General features: G+C 39.7%; 1 long non-coding RNA gene across 2 annotated transcripts; it reads right to left on the bottom strand.

Annotated features, from left to right (window-relative positions):
* Positions 1-3,137: 3,137 nt before the first annotated feature.
* LOC122045964 lies at positions 3,138-22,412 on the bottom strand. Of its 2 annotated transcripts, XR_006130155.1 has the most exons (3): positions 22,133-22,409; positions 19,947-20,095; positions 3,138-3,396 (listed from the first exon to the last, which is right to left on the bottom strand). It is a non-coding gene; the product is annotated as an uncharacterized LOC122045964 (long non-coding RNA). The 2 variants fall into 2 exon arrangements; XR_006130154.1 differs by lacking the exon at positions 3,138-3,396 and having other exon boundaries at positions 19,868-20,095; positions 22,133-22,412.
* Between the last annotated feature and the right edge of the window lie 1,216 nt (positions 22,413-23,628).

A 23,628-nucleotide genomic window follows, 5' to 3' on the forward strand; every position in this document is an offset into this window, starting at 1 on the left:
CCTTCCCCACTTGTTTGGGAGAATGGGAATTTCCCAGCTCGGTTGGAAAACTTATAATATGACATTATTTTGATGAGAACTATGAGTTTTCGGGTAAAAAAGAACATCTAAAATTAAATTATCTAACTAATTATAATAATGTACCTTATATTTATGGAACTCGTTATAAAAATTATACCCAATGAAATAATAAAATCAACAAAAATCAAAATATGTCAAAGTGGGTTGACACATTCACGATTCAAGTGAAATAAATTAAATCAAGAATTTGATACATTATTAAAATTAATTAATAATTATTTAACTTTATTGACACATGTATAATTGTCATACTCATGCATATTTTAATATTTTGTTTTTGTTTATATGTCATGTCATCATGCTAACCTTAGTTCATTACTTAATTTAGAACATATAGATATGAAAAATATTATTTGACACTTGCCCAATATAGTACATGTTGATTGGTAAGAGGGGGAGTAAATTGCTTTGAAAAGAAATTAGCCAAAATCTCTTGCTAGAAACTTGGCAAGGATACAAGATTAATAGAAGTGATTAACATAAAAAAATAACAACTTAATGAAAAAGTAAGAAGGCTAAGTTTTTTATTTAGTTACAACCTAAGTGGTTATTAATCTAAGACGATTAAAAAAACTCTATTAAAATGACTCCTTCATTAAAGGTGGAGTAACCTCTTATATTCTTTGAAAGTCAGAAAAAGAGTAGGAATGAATTACAGAAGTTGTTGTTCAAGTTATGTTTAATTCCTAGCATCAGGGGCTTTTTATAGCCTCCTGGGATGAACTAGCTATTGCTTTTCGTCGCTCGGAGGTGCCTCCAAGGAGGTCCTAGGAGCCTCCAAGAAAATAAACTTTATCCTCTAAAGATAAAGCTTTATCTTCTTCCAACGGCAGCCTAATGGCTATTGAAAGCGCCTTCAATAGGCTTGAGGGTGTCTTCCATGAAGGCTCGAGGGCGCCTTCTATATCTTTAAAAGCGCCTTCCATGATCAGACATTGAAGGTGTCTTCCATCTACTTGAAGGTACCTCCAGCAGTTGCTGGAAGATTCTAAAGTCAACCTTGAAGTTGACTTTTCTTCGCATGGGTGATACTCCGGCCCATCCAGAGTTGAGGTCACCCGAAACCAACTCCGACTTTCTCCTCGAGCAGACTTCCTCCCCGACTTCTAGTCCTTTAGATACGCCATGATGTACTCTTCCGCAACTTTTCATCCTTCTGATAGACTGAGCCCGTCGACTCTCTTTCCATGTCATCCATTTCGTCCGTTGCATCTTTCGCTCAACTTCTTGTGTTCTTAAGTTCCTGCACATTTAGACACAAGGATCAAACACAACATGATTTAACTTGACTTGGTTGATCATATCAAAATCAGTTTGGTGTACTTACAATCTCTCCCTTTCTAATATGAATCAACCCAAGTTAAAGTTAGAATAAAATAAATATGGAATTTATTTGAAAAATAAATTGACAATTTAAAACATGAATTTCACAATTAAGTCCTAAATTTAACCCTTAATTTCTCCCTCTTTGATCACATTAAAAAAACAAGGGTTAATTTTTGAAAAAAAATCTAAAATTTTTTCTAAGGGTGATCAAACAAAATCCAAATTTTGAGAAAATTTTTCAAGAATTTATTTTTGAATCGCCAAATTTCTAAGAATTAAAGATCAAATTTATCAAGAATAATTTGAAAATTATTTTTAAGTTTCAAAAAATACAAAAAAAATTTCTCATGGTCAAATAGAAACTAAAAGATTAGAATAAAAATTTTGATAACAAATAAATATTTATTTTTGTTGGTGCAATATCCTTTTGGTCAAGGTTGACCTGGTTGACCAAGCTTGAGTTGACTCAAGCTTGAGTCTTGATGTTTGGGTTTCAATGTTTGACAATACATGGAGATTACAGATGCAATCGTCCATTTAGAGAGATTGTTGATATAATTCCCCTCTGGTCAAGGTTGACCAGTTAGATGTGAAGAAAAGTCAAGTAGGTCAAAGGGTTGACTGGATACTTGACTAGGAAAAGTCCTAACTCGAGGTTAGGCAGTTGGAAATCCTGATGAATGAAGCCAGATGAAAGACCTAGTGAGTGAAGCTAGGCAGTTGGAAAGTCCTGGTGAGTGAAGCCAGACAGGTGAAAGTCCCGGTGAGTGAAGTCGGGTTGTGGGAAAGTCCCGGTGAGTAAAGCCGGGCAGAGGGAAAGTCCTGGTGAGTGAAGCCAGGTGAAAACCCTAGTGAGTGAAGCTAGGTGAAAGTCCTGGTGAGTGAAGCCAGGTAGGTGAAAGTCCCGGTGAGTGAAAACGGGTAGTGGGAAAGTCCTGGTAAATGAAGCCAGGCAGATGAAAATCCTGGTGAGTGAAGCCAGGTGAAAATCCTAATGAGTGAAGCTAAGTGAAAGTCCTGGTGAGTGAAGCCAGACAGATGAGAAGTCCTAGTGAGTGAAGCTAGGCAGATGGAAAGACCTGGTGAGTGAAGCCAAGCACGTGGAAATCCAAGTGGGTCAAGGTTGACCGGACATCTGGTGTTGGAAAGTCCAAGTGGGTCATAGAGGACTGAACACTTGGCACAAGACGGTAAGTCCAAGTGTGTCAAGATCGACCGGACACTTAACACAAGGAGAAAACTCCAAATGGGTCAAAGGGATTGACCGGACATTCGGTGAAGGAGTCCTAGCAGGTCAAGGTTGACCGGATGCTAGGTATGATATTCCAACAGGTCACGATTGACCAGATGTTGGAACTGAGGATCCTAGACTTGGTTTAGGCAAGTCAAAGGTGGTTCAATCTGTAACGACCACCCTTCTTACTACTACTACACTCTAAGGATAACCGTTACTTAACTACTAACTCTACTTAACCGGTGTGATCGAAACCACAAGGAATCCCTACCGAAAAATTTTGACAGAGTCTCCCCTGTACCGGTGAGATACAAACACTATATACATCAGCCACAGGCGGCTGGAACATATATCAAACAACTCACGTAGTAATTTTAAAACAACTAGTGTAGTAAGCTGTACTTAATGTTTCTAGAAAACTTAAAATTTCGGTAGAGTATCTGCTGTTCAGCGGACTAAAATCCAATACATACATCACATGCATTTATAACATAACTATACTAACAGAAATATATCAAAACTATAACTCAAGAAAGCATCAAAGTACTAACTTACTAACAATTACATCAAAGCATGCAATCTAGAACCAAAGATAATCTCATGGACCTAGAATAAATGATACAGTCTCAGATGTTTTCACCAAAACTCAAATAACTTAATAATGTTCCCAGATCTCTCCCACAGTCCATCATCACACACCATCCATCACACATCTCCTTGTCGCCTTCCTCTTTATACTTTAGCTTTTCCTTTATCTGCAGTAGGAGGAAAAATAAATCTATAAGCGAAACGCTTAGTAAGTACTAAACTATCTCACAAAAACTCGAAGTGCATAAGATGCAAAGGATGCTCAAACTGAAATGCTAAAAAGAAAAGCTAAACATGCTCATCTATAGCAAAGCACTAAAATAATTTGCATACTCATGATATAAGAATAAATCTGCATACTCATGATATAAGAATAAATCTGCATACTCATAATATAAGAATAAATCTGTCTACTCATGATATAAGAATAAATCTGCATGCTAGAAATAAAGTTAATCATGCTCAATAAACTCATAAGGAAAGCAAATGAAAACTAATACGGTATGCTTAGAATTAAAAGAGCTAATCTTTGCTAGTTCTAAACATAGGTGATACTTGTTTCATTTACTTATAGCCTTATACTTGAAATTAAGATTTAACTTTCTTCTTTTCTTTCTTGGGCCCAGGCTTAGTACCATCTTATGCGCGCTCTCTAATAGTAACTGAGGTAGCGAGCCTCCAGTCCTTTGAGGATAAAGGTCTCGGTCTTACCAGGGCCAAGACCTCGGAATTGGTCACCTGGATTTGTTTAACGACAACCTCGGAAGTCGGGTACTAGCCTCTTACTTTAATTTACTTGTTATCTTTTCTAACTAGACCTTGGTCTTTTTCTTACTTGTAGTTACCCATAATCCTCAAAAGGTTTAATAGGGCACATAATTATTCCACTAAAATACATGCCTATTCATCTTATTAAAATAGCAAAAACAACTAACTATATGCTTCAGATTAAAGATCTATTAAAAGCTATCTAGCACATATATGTATATGTATCAAAACAAGAAACTAAATTATAATTCAATACTGCTCATGCTATTCAAATACTGCAAGTGTATCTAACAAGTAGAGAATTGCAACTAACTGAGCATGCTATAAAAAATAAAGCAAGCAAACCAAACTACAAGATAAGCTTAATAGTTGTTCATGTTCAAGAAATTCAAGAAACTAACACTACATACTTTAAATGAAGACTATTCTTGCCTTTCTGAATAGCAAGGAAAATGCTAAACCCATTCTAACTACATAAAAGGTTGTTCTTGCCCTTCTGAGTAGCAAGGAAAATGCTAAACTCATTCTAACTAAATAAAAGGAAAACAAGTCTGAACTCTCTAAGCATGCTATAAAATAAAGCAAAGCTGTGAAATTCTAAAACTGAATTGCATGTTGAAATGCAAAGGAAACTAAACAATTGAAATGCATAGAACCCAACCAACCTTTCAAGCTATACAATTCCCAACCTTCACAGAACTATAGAACCAAATAAAATCATTAACATAATTGGAAATAAGCACCTTTCATAGAAACCGAAATATAAGAAGGTTACTGCTGCTATCAAGCATCTACACGTGATATAAAGCATGCATCACTAAATCTACCCATGTTAAATCATTTCCAACTATGCAAAGTGTAAGAAAAAGTTGCTTCTACTTGTTGGGATCCTTCGTACGGCTAGAGAGGGGGTGTGAATAGCCGACCCCAAATCTCTCGCGTTTCTTCCTACAATTCGTTAGCGCAGCGGAAAATACAAAGAAACGAAAGAGAAGAAAACCAAACCTTAACACGAGGATGTAACGAGGTTCGGAGATTAGGGCTCCTACTCCTCGGCGTGTCCGTAAGGTGGACGAGTCCAGTCAATCCGTCGGTGGATGAGTCCCCGGAGAACCGGCTAATACAATATACTCCTTGTGGGTGGAGAAACCTCGCCACAAACGTTTGCAACAGCAAACAAAGAGTACAAGAACAAAGAGTAAGCAAGAAATACAATAAGAATACACAAGCACTCTACCAATCTTGCTTTCTCGTCGACTCGAGTCCGGATGAAGCAGCAGCTTCAAAACTCTAACACAGCAGAAATCCAGCTGGGGAAGCTCACGCGAAGCTTGGATGAGCTCAACAAAACTCAGCATAAACAACAAGCAACAGGAAGGAGGAAGAAGAGTTGTTACCCTGCAGAAGCCCTCCTTGCGATAGCAAGAAGAAACAAAGAGAACTAGCCAGCGCGTCGCAACGGTTAACTCGATCGGCCGCAGACCGATCGCCCAGGCGCAAGAGTTTCGTTGACACCGATCGGTCCCCACCGATCGTGTCGCGATCAACTCGATCGGCCCGGACCGATCGAGCTCATTCGATCGGTCCCCGCACCGATCCCGCCTCCCGCGCATGAGAATCGCTTTTCGCCTCCCGATGGCCGCGGGCCGATCGAGATACACCGATCGGTCCCGGACCGATCGAGAGCTTTTCTCCGCTCGATTGTTGCTCGATCGGCCTGGACCGATCAGTAATCCACAAGATGCCATCGGTGGAATCGATCGGTCACCGCACCGATCAGAAACATCGAGATCACCGATCGGTCCGAGACCGATCGAGCTGGTTTTGCCCAAACCAAGTCCACCAATATCCGGTCAACCTCGACCTATTGGTTCATCACGCTAGCATCCGTCACTCGACTGCAAGACTCCCCAAGTGTCCGCCAACTTTCACCTACTTGACTTTTCCACACCGACGTCCGATCATCCCCCGATCCATCCGGATTTTCCTCTTCGTGCCAAGTATCCGATCACCCTCGACCTACTTGACTTTCCAACACCAGAGTCCGATCATCCCCGATCCATCCGGATTTTCCAACACCGTAGTCCGATCATCCCCGATCCATCTGGATTTTCCCTTGCCTTGGTTTCACTCACCAGACTTTCCAACCGCCTAACATCCCTGCCAGACTTTCCCACCGCCTGCCCACTCACTGTGACTTTCCACACCGCCTAACATCCCAGTTAGGACTTTCCCGCCAAGCTCCTGCTTGGACTTTTCCAGCCAAGTCTCCATACTTGGACTTTTCCAGCCAAGTCTCCATACTTGGACTTTTCCAATGCCAGCTCCCTGCTTGTCGTTGCCAAGTCTCTATACCTGGACTTTTTCCCGAATCAGTCAACCAGTCAACCTTGACCTACGGTTGCACCTACAATCTCTCAAACATCTATTCTTGTCTCACATCAAGAATAATCTCTCACGAGTGTCAACATCAACACGCAACTCAACTAGGTCAACCTCGACCTAAAGTCGCATCAACAATCTTCCCAAGTCAAACATCAAAATACAACTCGAGTCAAGTCAACTCGAGTCAAGTCAACCAGTCAACCTGACCTAAGGTCGCACCAACAATCTCCCCTTTGATGTTCGACAAAATCATAATCAAGTTAGGTACCCGATAACCTAACTTAGGTTTTCCAACCATCTTCCAATGTCCAATGTCCTTTCCTTGAACATTCTCTGGACATTCTTCCCTTAGGTTAACCCGATAACCCAACTTGGGTTCTCCAATAATTCCTCTTCGACACACATCAAAAGAATTCCAATGTTCTTCCTGAACATTCCTCGACATTCTTCCCCTAGCTTAGGTTAATAACCCAACTTGGGTTCTCCAATAATTCTCCAACGAACACTCTCCCTTTTGACACACATCAAAAGAAAAGGAGGATATCAAGGTCAAGAGTTTCCCCAATGAAAGTCCCATACCTTCATTGAAACTCTTAATTTCCTCCTCGATACTAAACTCAACAATCAACTTAGTGATAATCCCATATAACTAATCCTCAAAAGTCTTAAGGAGTAAAAACTCCCCTAAGAGTCAACCCCCTTGACAATTAGGTAAAACTCCCCAAAGGTCAACTCCCCGACAATTAGGTAAACTCCCCTAAAGGTCAACTCTCCTCGACCGTTCGCACCAACAATGTCTCGAGAGTTTCAAACCTTTAGAAATCCAAAACCCAACCTTCCAGCTTATTTTTTCATCTAAAATCATCGAATCGAGCTGAGCTCGAGCTCATATTCGAAAACTTGCTCGAGCTCAAGTCGACCCAAGCTCGAGTTTGGATCGACTCATTCCTAATGCTCCGGCAGCTCCCATCATTTGAACTGGATTTAACATCCAATTATGAAACCGATAGCTACTTCCCGAAATTCAAACTCCTAGAAAATTCCAGAAAATTCAAAAATTGTGAAATTTTGAGGATACATTCCTCATATCATACACTATCAAGGAAAAATAGTTTTCTATGAAAATAGTTTCCATTTTTCAATCTTGATACAAAGTTCAAAACTTTGAAATAGTTCAAGCTTAACTCAACTTTGTATCACAATTTTCAATGATGAATGCTATCACTCGGAAAGCTTCATCAAGGTTTTTCAAATCAATTTTAAAATGCTTTTAAAACCATTTGAATTTAGGACCATAATCTTAGGGCTAAATGTACATGACTTGTACACAAGCTTTCCCTATGATCCTCCATTTCTTGAATTAGGCTCATCTAGGTACAAGAACTATGCACCTTGATCCTAACTCATGATCCTAATATCTCACACACATCTAAGGTGTATCAAACCACATTCAAGTCAATTTGATGTGAGATATGGGTTTAGGTATCTTAGACTAAGGTCTCATGCATTTTCTAAACACAAATTTGATCTCAATATCAAAATGTGTTTTTCATCCTTAAATCAATTCAATTGATTATTAATGCAAGAGATGATGACATGGCATAAAATGGTATCATAAATGAAAACATGTGCCAATGTCATGATGTCATGGCATAAAGTTTGAAACTTAAATAAACATGACATAAAAACTAGCCTAAGCATTATCATGACATTTCAAATGATCATAAATTAAATATGATGTCATGACATGGCAAATGGCAAACAACCATGGTAAGTTAACACAAATAAAATACCTAGATTACCTATCTAAGTATCCTTAATCACTTAGCTAACTTAAATTCTAATCCTAGATTGCCCAAAGTGCTCCAAGAAAATGTCAAAACCCAAATTGGCATTTCTTGATCTCTTGTTTGATTTATACCATTTAAAATTTTACAAGAGTAGCACTTCTAAATTAAGGCCCGGATTGCCTTGATTACCTAAGAGAATATCAAAATCCCAATTTGATATTTTTCTAGGTTTTTCCAAATTGTGCCAATTGAGATTAAAAATGAGATTTCCAATCTTTAGGCACATTTAACTCTTCAAAGGAGTAAATGATAATTCATTTCATTTTCAAAGGTTCACAAAACCTTGAAAATGCTCCTTGAGTGTCAATTTCCTCAAAGTTGGGTTAACTACCCTTCTTATTGGAGTTGACACTCTCTAACCCATTTATGGGGTAGAGAAGATGCTCCTAGGAACCCAATACCTATTAGAGCTCATTGGGTTCACTAAATATTCACTAGGGATGACTTCCCTAGCAACCCTCCTAACGACCTCCTGGGCTTTCAAGCCTTGGTCATTTGGGTCTCATCAAGGTCAACTATAGGGGTGACTCAGTAACCTTGGTAATGGTCTTCCTAGCTCTAGGTTTTGTTCCATAATCGAATGGAACATTGTGATAAGTGGGCTTGACCATTTGGGACTTAGGTTGTGACCCAAACCCTCTTTGTCCTTGGCATTGGTTTTGACCCTTAAACCCTAGAGATGACTTCTCCATGTTTTTAAGAGCCTTTTCTAAATTATCAAGTCTTGACCTCAAGACTTGATTTTTCCTCTCTAATACCTCAAGTTTTAATTTATCATTTTCTCTTGAGATATTCCTAGGCATGTGTCTAGTCTTCTTGGGATTTCTACCTAGGTTTTCCTTAATTTTAGAAGCGCTAAACCTAGGGTTGGTATTTCTAGTGTTATCCTTACCTAGGCTAACATGTTTAGCACCTAAGCACATGTGTTGATTTCTAGTGTTAACATGCTCATCATTATTTGCAATAGCAATAAAACTACTAGCATGTTTCTTATTTGAATTGCAATAGTGTGCCTTAAAGGTACCTTAGGGTTTGCCTTAGCCCCCATCGATGTGCATCCCTTGTCCTCGTGAGGTTGCCTCCCCCTCGACACACCGATAATGTCCCCTTTCTGCATTGGAAGCATACCACGTGCTCCTTGCCCTTGTGGGACTCCGGCTCCCTTGACTTTTGGTGCCGGTGGAGTCTTCCTAACCCTCCTTGGACACTTACTCTTGTAGTGCCCATGTTTCCTACACTCAAAACACATTATGTGTAATTTGCTGAAATCACAAAGGTTTGAGTTACCTAGGGTGTGGATGGAGATGAGCTTTCTTCAACCTTCCCGAGGTGGAAACTTCCTCTCTTGCTCCGAACTTGAGCAAGAGGAACTCTCCTCCTCTTCTTCCTCGGATGTTGAGCCCTCAACTCCATCGCTCCTCCACGATGTGAGCTATTTTGCTCACTAGGCTCCTCTTCATGGCTCAAGTGGAGCTCTCCTCATGGTACTTGGCCAAGTTATCCAATTCCTTGGCATTGTTGTATTTACCTATCTTACACAAAATATTAGTAGGTAATGAAAATTCAATTGTTTTAGTTACCTCATTGTTGATCGTGGATTGGTGGACTTGTTCCTTCGTCCACTTGTTCTTCTCTAGAGGCTCTCCTTCTTTATCCATTGGAGGAGAAAACCTTCTTGTACACAAAACCAGTTCAACATATTAGTCCTAAGAAAATACATCATCCTTACCTTCCAATATGTGAATTTGTCGTTGTAGAAGGGTGGAATCGTGATGTCTTCTCCGAATTGATCCATCTCTAGCTTTGCTCCCATGGGTGTTGATCCGATGAAGAGCAACCTGCTCGATACCACTTGTTGGGATCCTTCAGACGGCCAGAGAGGGGTGTGAATAATGACCCCAAATCTCTCGCTTCTTCCTACAATTGGCAATGAAAATACAAAGAAACGAAGAGAAGAAAACCAAACCTTAACACGAGGATGTAACGAGGTTCGGAGATTAGGGTCCTACTCCTCGGCGTGTCCGTAAGGTGGACGAGTCCACGGTCAATCCGTCGGTGGATGAGTCCCTGAGAACCCTAATACAATATACTCCTGGGTGGAGAAATCACACAAACGTTAGCAACAGCAAACAAAGAGTACAAGAACAAAGAGTAAGCAAGAAATACAATAAGAATACACAAGCACTCTACCAATCTTGCTTTCTCGTCGACTGAGTCCGGATGAAACAGCAGCAGCTGTTCCAATCGGGAAGCTCACGCGAAGCTTTGGATGAGCTCAACAAAACTCAAGCACAAAGCACTTAGCAACAGGAAGGAGGAAGAAGAGTTGTTACCGCAGAAGCCCTCACCCCTTTATACCGCCAAGAAGAAACAGTAGAGAACTGGCCGTTGCGTCCGCAACGGTTAGAACTCGATCGGCCCCGCAGACCGACCCCAGGCGCAAGAGTTCGCTCGACACCGATCGGTCCCCGCATCGATCGTGTCGCGATCGATCTCGATCGGTCGGACCGATCAGTCATCCTCGATCGGTCCCGGACCGATCCCTCCCGCCTCACGCATGAGAATCGATTGCCTCTCGATCGGTCGTGCGATCAGTATACACCGATCGGTCCTCGACCGATCGGAGCTTTTCTCCGCTTCGATGCTCGACGGTGCGGACCGATCAAGAACTCCACAAGATGCCATCGAGTGGAATCGATCGGTCACCGACCGATCAGAAACATCGAGACACCGGATCGGTCCGAGACCGATCCGCAGCGATTTTGCCAAACCAAGTCCAAACCAATATCCGGTCAACCTCGACCTATTGGTTCATCATGCTTAGCATCCGTCACTCGACCGCTAAGACTCCCCACCAGTGTCCGCCAATCCTTCGACCTACTTGACTTTTCCACACCGGACGTCCGATCATCCCCGATCCATCCGGATTTTCCTCTTCGTGCCAAGTATCCGATCACCCTCGACCTACTTGGACTTTCCAACACCGAAGTCCGATCATCCCCGATCCATCTGGATTTTCCAACACCGGAAGTCCGATCATCCCCGATCCATCTGGATTTTCCTCGCCTGTTTCACTCACCAGAACTTTCCAACCGCCTAACATCCCGTTAGGACTTTCCCACCGCCTGGCTCCACTCACCGGGACTTTCCACACCGCCTAACATCCGGTTAGGACTTTCCCACGTGCAAGCTCCCTCGCTGACTTTTCCAAAGCAAGTCTCCATACTTGATTTTCCAAGCAAGTCTCCATACTTGGACTTTTCCAGGGCTCCCCGCTTGACTTTTCCACAAGTCTCTATACTTGGACTTTTTCCGAATCAGTCAACCAGTCAACTTGACCTACTGCACCTCTAATCCCCAAACATCTATTCTTGTCTCACATCAAGAATAGAACTCTCTCACGAGTGTCAAACATCAACATGCAACTCAACTAGGTCAACCTTGACCTAAAGTTGCATCAACAATCTTCCCAAGTCAAACATCAAAATACAACTCGAGTCAAGTCAACTCGAGTCGGGTCAACCAGGTCAACCTTGACCTAAGGTTGCACCAACACTACTGACAGTAAAGGGAAATTCTGCACATGCTCACATAACCACAGATCACAAACTGCTCATGTTTATAAAATAACCAAGCAAACTAAATTTGCAATGCTATTAAAAAAAACAGAACTAAATCATAAACAAATCTGCACTTGCTAATAGGAAAAAGGCATAACCCGGTTCTGCACTTGCTAATAGGAAAAAGGCATAACCCGGTTCTGCACTTGCTAATAGGAAAGGGCAACTAAATCAAATCCAGCAATACAAATAGCATGTGCAACCTCTAATTTCTCTAGCAATTAAAAGAAAGACTCCTATTAAACTCTTAACAACCTTACTATCCTTTCAAATTCCCTAAACCCAGCATGAATCGTGCATTCCCTTCTAAAACAGATCCGATGTCTAGCAACAGCAACAGAAAACAAGCTAAAATAAATTACAACACTTATACTTTTATAGAGCAACAGGATCTTACATCTTGCTACAATAGAACTTAAGAGGAAGAAAGCCAAGAACGAATGCTACCCTTAAACTTGTAGCTATCCCAATTCTGTACACTATAATCCGAAAGCAAAGAAAACAAATCGAAGCTCGGAGCAACTCCTACCACAGGTGAGTAGTACTTACAACCAAGAGGGAGATCTAGGGTTCGGATGATCCCCCAACCGAAGGAGGAAGGAGGTTCTAGGGTTTGGAAACTTGCAACTTTCAGCCTCTTCTTGTGCCTGCGCACTCTCCTTGCTGAGAGAAGCTCGGATTTGTGAAGAATCTGCGGAGGAGGGAGCTCGCCGGCCGCCGAAGTCACCTAGGTGCGTGCTGCGGTTTTCGCCCGAGAAAGGGAGACGCTGTCGCGAGGGAGAAGGGAAGGAAAATTTAGGTTTTGGCTAAAACCTAAGTTCTCCTTTTAATACCTAAAATTTCTGTCACCAACTACTACTTAAATATATTTGGTTCCCTTCTTAATCATAAAACAACCGCGGAACAGTTGGTTGGCTGGATTTTCACCGAGCCAAAGGTCTAGGCTTCGATCCTCAGCCACGCCTCTTTTTATGTCAATTTATTTTAAATGTTCCAACTATAGCTTAAATACCATTTGGTTTGGGTTTTACTAAGAAACCTGCGACTGGTCTGTTGGTTAAGCGAATCTCTACTTAACCCGAGGTTTCCGGTTCAAACCTTGGCTTGGATATTTTTTTGTCAAAAATCTCTTTCGTTTTGTAAAAATACCAAACGACTTCCAAAAATTACATCAAAATACTCTAAAAATTTCTAAAAATCTCTAGAATATTTTAAAAGCATTTCCCCTTATTTTTAAGGACATTTACAACTCGAAATAGGGAAAGTTGGGTCGTTACAATCCCCATACATTATAAAAAGTTCGTCCTCGAACTTAGAATAGTTCTAGATACTTCTGTCTCATACTGTCCTCATGCTCCCAAGTGACTTCCTCGTGCTTCTGGTTCTGCCAGATGACCTTCACTAGTGGCACTTCTTTGTTTCTTAGTCTCTTGACTGCTCTGTCCACTATCTGTGTAGGTCTGCTCTCATAGCTAAGATCCTCCTGAATCTGCACTGACTGAGGCTCAATCACTTGGCTAGGGTCGTGGAGACACTTCTTTAGCATGGAGACATGAAATACATCATGTATCACGACATGTCTGTGGTAAGTCCAAGATGTAAGCTACTTTCCCAAACCTCTCTATGATCGTGTAAGGTCCTACATACGGGGACTTAATTTGCCCTTCTTGCAAATCTCATCACTCCCTTCATAGAGCAACTTGAGAAAGACCAATCCCTACTTGAATTCAAGTAGCCAGTGTCAAGATAACTCTTCCGCCTACTCCGCGCCTCAATCCTCTGTCTGATCTTCTGGATAGCCTGAGTGGTTTCTTCTATCAGCTCTGTCTGGATGCCCAGTTCCACTTCCATTTCTTTTCTTTCACTTGCTTCTTGCCAGCAAATGGGTGATCTGCACTTCCTTCCATACAACGCCTCATAAGGTGTCATCTTGATGGTGGCCTGATAGCTATTGTTGTAGGCAAACTCAGCTAAGCATAGATACTTGCACCAACTTCCCTTGAAATCTAGCGCACAAGCTCTAAGCATATCTTCTAAAATCTGATTTACTCGCTCTGTCTGTCCATCAGTCTGAGGATGGAAAGGCTGTGCTGAACTTGAGTTTAGTGACTAGTGCAGTTTGAACACACTCCCAAAAGTGTGAGGTAAAGCGCTCATCTCTATCAGACACAATAGATTTAGGAACTCCATGAAGTATGATCACCTCCTTAACGTATAGTTGTGCCAACTGCTCTATAGAGTGGGACACCTTAATGGCTAGAAAATGAGCAGACTTAGTCAATCTGTCCACTACTATCGATATTGCGTCATATCCATTTGTAGTTCTTGGAAGACCTGTTATGAAGTCCATGGATATGCCTTCCCACTTCCACTCTGGTATTGGAAGAGGCTGTAGAACTCCTCCTGGTCTCTGGTGTTTTACTTTGACCCTCTGACATGTCAGGCAGGTGCTAACATATTTAGCAACATCTCTTTTGAGTCCAGACCACCAGAATCTCTGTTTCACGTCTTGGTACATCTTGGTAGAACCAGGATGCATAGAGTAAGGTGTACTATGAGCTTCTTCTAAAATTTTCTTTCTTAGTTCTTCATCATTGGGAACACAAAGACGATTCCCCTGATAAAGAACTCCGTTGTCTGATACTCGAAACTCTGAATTGTCTTCTTCTTGTATCCCTTGCTTGATCTTTTGGATATCTGGATCTTCACTTTGCTTTCTCTATATATCTTCAAGGAAGGTAGACTCTATGGTCAATGCAGAGAGTTGCCCATAAATAATTTCCATACCAAAGTCTGACAACTCCTTCTGCAGTGGTAGGGCTAATGATGACAAAGACATCAGGGATGCACTGAATTTTCGACTTAGTGCATCTGCCACTTTGTTAGCTTTACCTGGGTGGTAGAGGATTTCACAGTCATAGTCTTTGACCAACTCTAGCCACCTGTGCTGTCTCATGTTTAAGTCTTTCTGGGTGAAGAAATACTTCAAACTCTGATGGTCTTTGAAAATTATGCACTGGACTCCATACAAATAGTGTCGCCAGAGTTTCAGTGCAAACACCACAGCTGCCAGCTCAAGATCATGAGTGGGGTAGTTCTTGTTGGTTGCTACTCGGAAAACCTAATGGTTCCACTGTACAAAAATTTTGTACAAAGGTCTGAACCTTTTTCCTAGCTACCATGTGTTCTTTTAAATTAAACTTGGATCGCCTGCGGAACTTAACACGTTTGATCCAAATTTAATCTATTTGTTCTTTTAGGTTTTGACTTGGATCTCCTGCGGAATTTAACACGTTTGATCCAAATCACCTAGGTTATTAATTCCATTAAATATTAATTTCCATAATTGGTTCCCAATACTGACGTGGCGAGGCACATGACCTTCTTGGATATGGGAGCAACCACCACCGACTAGACAAAACCTTTTAAGGAAAGCTAATATTTAATTTCCTAAAATAACTTTAGGTCAACCGAAAAGAACAATCAAATCACAAGGAAAAGAAAAACAAAAGAACATTATATCGAAAATAAATTCGAAATACTAGAATCGTAAGCCTCTTGTATTTGGTATTATTTCCAAAAATAACTAGTATGATGCGGAAAGGAAAAATTACTAGTTATACCTTTTAGAAAGACCTCTTGATCTTCTACCGTATTCCTCTTCTAACCTCAGACGTTGTGTGGGCAACGATCTTCTGAGATGAGAAACCACCAAAGCACCTTCTTCTCCTCCTTGCTAGGTTCGGCCAAAACAAAAGCTTCACCAAGGATGAAGAAAAACACCAACCAAGCTCCAAAGGATGCAAGCTTTCTCTCCTTCTTCTTCTTCTTCTCCAAGTAGTATCTGGCCACCACAAGAGCTCCAAGCAAGAGAAAGGTTTCGGCCACCACAAAGAGGAAGAGAGGGAGGGAGGATGGCCGGCCACAACACCAAGGAAAAGAGGGAGAAAATAATAGAGGTTGTCCCCTATTGAAGGCACCCCAACCCCCTCTTTTATATTCCTTAGCCTTGGTAAATAAGGAAATTTAATTACAATAAAATTTCCTTAACTTTCCTTGACAACAATTAATTAAGAAAAATTAAATAAAATTTCCTAATTAATTGTATGTGGTCGGCCACCTCATGTAGAACAAATAAGATAATTTTTAATCAACAATTAAAACTTCCTTATTTGTCTTTAGAAATTTTTAAAAATAAAATTTCCCTTTAAAATCCATTCATGGTTGATAAAAAGAAATTTCTATAATTTTAATTTTTCAACACGTGAATAATTTTCAAAGAGAAAAAATAAAATATCTTTCCAATCTACAAATAAGGAAAGAGATCTAATCTCTTTCTTTAATCTTTTATAGATTCTTTTAAGAGAGATATTTTAATTTTAATTCTCTTTAATAAATTATATCTTCCACATAATAAAAAATTAAAAATTAAAATTCTTTTTAATTTTCAGTTTAATTGCCTCTAAGTTTATGTTAGTTTACCCCACCTTAACTTGGGTTGCTCACATCAAAAAGGGGTAGATTGTTGGTATAGGTAGTATTAATGTATAAATAAGTTAAGATAAGGCCAGGAGAAATTGGTTTTGGTCTCCCGATAAAATTAAGCATCCCGTGTTCGCCCCGAACACACAACTTAATTTTATCAATAATAATTCATTCCACTAGAGAACTATTATTGAATTATCGCACCAATCCCAAATTACATTTTTGGGCTCCTTCTTATTATGAGTGTGTTAGTCTCCCTGTGTTTAAGATATCGAATGTCCACTAATTAAGTAAGTTACTGACAACTCATTTAATTAATATCTTAGTCCAAGAGTAGTACCACTCAACCTTATCATCATGTCGGACTAAGTCTACCTGCAGGGTTTAACATAACAATCCTTATAAGCTCCTCTTGGGGACATTATCAACCTAGTATCTCTACGACACAGTTTCCTTCTATAATCAACAACACAAACTATAAGTGATATCATTTCCCAACTTATCGAGCTTATTGATTTATCGAACTAAATCTCACCCATTGATAAATTAAAGAAATAAATATCAAATATATGTGCTTGTTATTATATTAGGATTAAGAGCACACACTTCCATAATAACTGAGGTCTTTGTTCCTTTATAAAGTGAGTATAAAAGAAACGACCTCAATTGGTCCTACTCAATACACTCTAAGTGTACTAGTGTAATTATATAGTCAAGATAAACTAATACCTAATTACACTACGACCTTCTAATGGTTCGTTCCTTTCCATTTTTGTCGTGAGCTACTGTTTATAATTTATAAGGTACTGATAACATTATCTTCTGTATGTGACACCACATACTATGTTATCTACAATATAAATTAATTGAACAACTACAAACAAATGTAGATAATTTGACCAAATGTGATTCTTTATTCAAAATAAATGTTTACAAAAGTTTAGGCTTTCAGTATACACTCCAACAGTTCTTCTCATAATCTTTGAGTTGCCTGGAAGCATAAGCTATAACTTTTCCTTCTTGCATAAGTACAGCTCCTAGGCCCATCTTGGAAGCATCACTATAGATGTCAAAACTCTTGTAACTTTCTGGAACTGTCAGGACGGGAGCACTGGTCAGTCTCTTCTTCAGCTCTTGGAAACTCTGCTCACATTTGTCTGACCACTCAAACTTTTATTCTTCCTGGTTAAGGCCGTTAGTGGAGAGGCTATCCTGGAAAAGTCCTCCACGAATTTCCTATAGTACCCAGCTAAACCAAGGAAACTCCTAATCTCCCTGGAGTTCTTGGGTCTCTTCTAGTTGTTGACCGCTTCTATTTTGGCTGGATCTACTTGAATACCTTCTTTAGAAATTATGTGACCTAGAAACGCCACCTGGTCTAACCAGAACTCGCACTTTGAGAATTTAGTATACAGCTGCTTTTGCTGAAGGGTCTGTAATACTATCCTCAAGTGCGTGTCATGCTCCTCTGGGTTCTTGAATAGACTAGAATGTCGTCGATGAATACGATGACAAATTTGTCAAGGTATTCTCTAAACACTCTGTTCATTAAGTCCATGAAGACCGCAGGTGCATTAGTCACACCAAAAGGCATGACTACAAATTTGTAGTGTTCATATCTGGTCCTAGAAACTGTTCTGGGTGTATCACTTTCTTTCACTTCCAACTGATGGTACCCAGAGCGCAGGTCTATTTTAGAGAACACTATTGCCCTCTTTAGCTGATCAAATAGATCATCTATTCTGGGAAGAGGGTACTTGTCCTTAACTGTTTCTCTGTTCAGCGTTCTAAAATCCATGCACATTAGCATAGATCCGTCTTTCTTCTTAACGAACAACTCTGGAGCTCCCCGGGGTGAATGACTAGGGCGGATGAAACCCTTGTCAAGTAGCTCCTGAAATTGTTCTTGTAACTCTTTTAACTCTGCTAGAGAAATTCGGTACGAAACTTTTGAAATTGGGCTGGTGTCAGGAACCAATTCAATTTCAAACTCCACTTCTCTGTTGGGAGGTAGTTCAGGTAACTCTTCTGGGAATACCTCTGGATATTCACAGACTACCCGAACTTCCTCCTGCTAGGGACTTTCTTGTTATCATTGTCCTTCTAGTTCTAATTACTTGACTGGGGTCTCTGTTTCCCCACTGTCTTGTCTTCTATCTCGTTTATTGTGCCTGGATGTTGTTCAGATAGTGCTCACTAATGCCCTGCTGACCAGCTCTTCACCAATCTGTGGTCAGTGAGTTTCACTACTCACATTAAGTGTTATTTCTGGTCTCAGCATTCGGAGCATCAGTCTGACTCGTTCTTTCACTGTACTTACTAAATCTAGGCAAAGACAAGCTAGCATGTTGAATCTTTTGACCGCTTCTTCTACTGGTAGGTCACCTTATTTGAATTCTATAAGCTCTTCATAATGTTTATTGGTGATCTGTTGACGGAAGAATTCTTCGTAAAACTCTATCTCGAAGTCAACCCAGCTCATCTGGTTGACTGCTCTCTTACTCTTAACTCGCTCCCACCACATACAAGCATCTCCAGATAGGCAGAAAGAGGCACACTTAACCTTTTCGACTTCTGGCCAGTCAAGAAGCTCCATTGTGCTCTCAAGTGTCTTGAACCAAGCCTAGGCATCCGGTCGTCGTGCGAGAAACTTTCGGCTTGCCCACCGTGATCGTACGCTTCTTGTCTCCTAGGTCTTGTGGCGACTTCGAGCGGTGATGGGACTTGACCACCACCGGGTCTCAGCGTTGATGGTTGGGGAAGTGGGAGGAACTGGCTGATGATTGGTCATCGAGTTGGCAATCACTTGTTCTTGCTCTACATTTCTGTTGCAGTGAACTTCAGAGAGATTGGGCTCAATTGATCTAAGCTCTTCGTTCTCCTAATCTTGGTTCTCAGTACGAACGGTACGGGGACGTCCTTTTCTTGACATCTAATTATGCAAAGAAAAAGACTTGGTATCTTCTCTATCCTTTCTAAACATACTTATGTATATGAATAAAAGAGAAACAAACTTCTATCTTACTAAAGCATATATATATATATATATATATATATAATCAATTACTCTCTACTGCAAATATTAAAGAAAGCATAAAAGGAAAAAACTTAAATACTTTCTTACTTGAAGACGGCAAGGATGATGCTGATGTGTGTGTGATGTTGGAGAATGGGAACTGCTCTGATACCAACTGTAACGATAACCGTTACTTAACTACTAACTCTATTTAACCAGTGTGATCGAAATCACCAGGAATCCCTACCGAAAAATTTCGACAGAGTCTCCCCTGTATCGGTGACCTTAAACTGAAATACAAACACTATATACATAAGCCACAGGCGGTTAGAACATATATCAAACAACTCATGCAGTAATTTTAAAACAACTAGTGTAGTAAGCTGTACTTAATGTTTCTAGAAAACTTAAAATTTCGGCAGAGTATCTACTGTTCAGCGGACTAAAATCCAATACATACATCACATGCATTTATAACATAACTATACTAACAGAAACATATCAAAACTATAACTCAAGAAAGCATCAAAGTACTAACTTACTAACAATTACATCAAAGAATGCAATCTAGAACCAAAGATAATCTCATGGACCTAGAATAAATGATACAGTCTCAGATGTTTTCACCAAAACTCAAATAACTTAATAATGTTCCCAGATCTCTCCCACAGTCCAACATCACACACCATCCATCACGCATCTCCTTGTCGCTTTCCTCTTTATACTTTAGCTTTTCCTTTATCTGCAGTAGGAGGAAAAATAAATCTATAAGCGAAACGCTTAGTAAGTACTAAACTATCTCACAAAAACTCGAAGTGCATAAAATGCAAAGGATGCTCAAACTGAAATGCTAAAAAGAAAAACTAAACATGCTCATATATAGCAAAGCACTAAAATAATCTGCATACTCATGATATAAGAATAAATCTGCCTACTCATGATATAAGAATAAATCTGCATGATAGAAATAAAGTTAATCATGCTCAATAAACTCATAAGGAAAGCAAATGAAAACTAATACGGTATGCTTAGAATTAAAAGAGCTAATCTTTGCTAGTTCTAAACATAGGTGATACTTGTTTCATTTACTTATAGCCTTATACTTGAAATTAAGATTTAACTTTCTTCTTTTCTTTCTTGGGCCCAGACTTAGTACCATCTTATGCGCGCTCTCTAATAGTGACTGAGATAGCGAGCCTCCAGTCCTATGAGGATAAAGACCTCGGTCTTACCAGGGCCAAGACCTCGGAATTGGTCTCCTGGATTTGTTTAACGACAACCTCGGAAGTCGAGTACTAGCCTCTTACTTTAATTTACTTGTTATCTTTTCTAACTAGACCTTGGTCTTTTTCTTACTTGTAGTTACCCATAATCCTCAAAAGGTTTAATAGGGCACATAATTATTCCACTAAAATACATGGCTATTCATCTTATTAAAATAGCAAAAATAACTAACTATATGCTTCAGATTAAAGAGCTATTAAAAGCTATTTAGCACATATATGTATATGTATCAAAACAAGAAACTAGAAACTAAATTATAATTCAATACTGCTCATGCTATTCAAATACTGCAAGTGTATCTAACAAGTAGAGAATTACAACTAACTGAGCATGCTATAAAAAATAAAGCAAACAAACCAAACTACAAGATAAGCTTAATAGTTATTCATGTTCAAGAAATTCAAGAAACTAACACTACATACTTTAAATGAAGACTATTCTTGTCTTTCTGAGTAGCAAGGAAAATGCTAAACCCATTCTAACTAAATAAAGGGTTGTTCTTGCCCTTCTGAGTAGCAAGGAAAATGCTAAACTCATTCTAACTAAATAAAAGGAAAACAAGTTTGAACTCTCTAAGCATGCTATAAAATAAAGCAAAGCTGTGAAATTCTAAAACTGAATTGCATGTTGAAATGCAAAGGAAACTAAATAACTGAAATGCAAAGAACCCAACCAACCTTTCAAGATATACAATTCCCAACCTTCACAGAACTATAGAACCAAATAAAATCATTAACATAATTGGAAATAAGCACCTTTCATGGAAACCGAAATATAAGAAGGTTGCTACTGCTATCAAGCATCTACACGTGATATAAAGCATGCATCACTAAATCTACCCATGTTGAATCATTTCCAACTATGCAAAGTGTAAGAAAAAGTTGCTTCTACTGACAGTAAAGGGAAATTCTGCACATGCTCACATAACCACAGATCACAAACTGCTCATGTTTATAAAATAACCAAGCAAACTAAATTTGCAATGCTATTAAAAAAAATAGAACTAAATCATAAACAAATCTGCACTTGCTTAAAGAATCTAGACTAAATTTGCACTTGCTAATAGGAAAAAGGCATAACCCGGTTCTGCACTTGCTAATAGGAAAGGGTAACTAAATCAAATCCAACAATACAAATAGCATGTGCAACCTCTAATTTCTCTTACAATTAAAAGAAAGACTCCTATTAAACTCTTAACAACCTTACTATCCTTTCAAATTCCCTAAACCCAGCATGAATCGTGCATTCCCTTCTAAAACAGATCCGATGTCTAGCAATAGCAACAGAAAACAAGCTAAAATAAACTACAACACTTATACTTTTATAGAGCAACAGGATCTTACATCTTGCTACAATAGAACTTAAGAGGAAGAAAGCCAAGAACGCATGCTACCCTTAAACTTCTAGCTATCCCAATTATGTACACTATAATCCGAAAGCAAAGAAAACAAATCGAAGCTCGGAGCAACTCCTACCACAGGTGAGTAGTACTTACAACCAAGAGGGAGATCTAGGGTTCGGATGAGCCCCCAACCGAAGGAGGAAGGAGGTTCTAGGGTTTGGAAACTTGCAACTTTCGGCCTCTTCTTGTGACCGCGCGCTCTCTTTACCGAGAGAAGCTCGGATTTGTGAAGAATCCGTGGAGGAGGGAGCTCGCTGGCCGCCAGAGTCGCCTAGGTGCGTGTTGCGGTTTTCGCCCAAGAAAGGGAGACGCCGTCGCGAGGGAGAAGGGAAGGAAAATTTAGGTTTCGGCTAAAACCTAAGTTCTCCTTTTAATACCTAAAATTTCTGTCACCAACTACTACTTAAATATATTCGCTTCCCTTCTTAATCACAAAACAACCGCGGAACTGTTGGTTGGCTGGTTTTGACCGAGCCAATGGTCTAGGCTTCGATCCTCAGCCGCGCCTTTTTTTATGTCAATTTATTTTAAATGTTCCAACTATAGCTTAAATACCATTTGGTTCAAGTTTTACTAAGAAACCCGCGACTGGTCTGTTGGTTAAGCGAATCTTTGCTTAACCCGAGGTTTCTGGTTCAAACCTCGGCTTGGACATTTTTTTGTCAAAAATTTCTTTCGTTTTTTAAAAATACCAAACGACCTCCAAAAATTACATCAAAATACTCTAAAATTTTTTAAAAATCTCTAGAATATTTTAAAAGCATTTTCCAATATTTTTAAGGACATTTAGAACTCGAAATAGGGAAAGTTGGGTCGTTACACAATCGATCAACCGATCGATTGAACTGAAGTCCAATCGATCAGTTGATCGATTGGATGTGCGCCGCGAAGAAAGATGGCCCAATCGATCGGTCGATCGATTGGGAGCTTATATCGTGCGCACAGAAGCATTCCCAATCTATCAGTCGATCGATTGGGAGCTTATATCGTGCGCACAGAAGCTTCTAAAATCTCCCTTTTTTTAAATTTTTCATTTGTTGTTTCTTGTTTACATGAATTTCTAGAAAGCATTTTGATAAATTTATATAATTTATCGAGAGGTAGAGAATGTATCTCACTTACAAGGTCAATCTTATTATTCGATGTTCCCCTTCATCATTGCTTTCTTCTATAGTGTCTCCCCCTTCGTCGATGCTCATTTTTTATTAAGTCTTGTTGTCTTCTTGGTGACTTGCCATTAGCGTAAGTCCGACGTACTGCTCCATCTCAGATTCGAATGACGTCTCTTCCCAAGTCACCCTCAGATTTTTATGCTTAGTCTGTCTTGATCCTTTGTCCTTGTTTTTTTCTTTGGTCTTTAGCTTCGGTCAGTTGTTTTTAATGTGTCATTCTTCTTGACAGTTATAGCTCCGAACTTTTCATTTGCTTCGTAGAAGTTTCTTAGTATGCGACTTGTTAAACTTGTTAGTCTTGAGGAACTTACTAAATGTTCTTACCATAAAGGTTGCTTTGTCTTCGTCAAGTGATGTGTTGGAATTCGGGTCATCTTTCTGGTGGGCTTTCAGTGCTAAGTTTTGAATTGCCTCCTT

The sequence above is a fragment of the Zingiber officinale genome, chromosome 2B, assembly GCF_018446385.1.
Source record: "Zingiber officinale cultivar Zhangliang chromosome 2B, Zo_v1.1, whole genome shotgun sequence".
NCBI classification, from domain to species: Eukaryota; Viridiplantae; Streptophyta; class Magnoliopsida; order Zingiberales; family Zingiberaceae; genus Zingiber; species Zingiber officinale.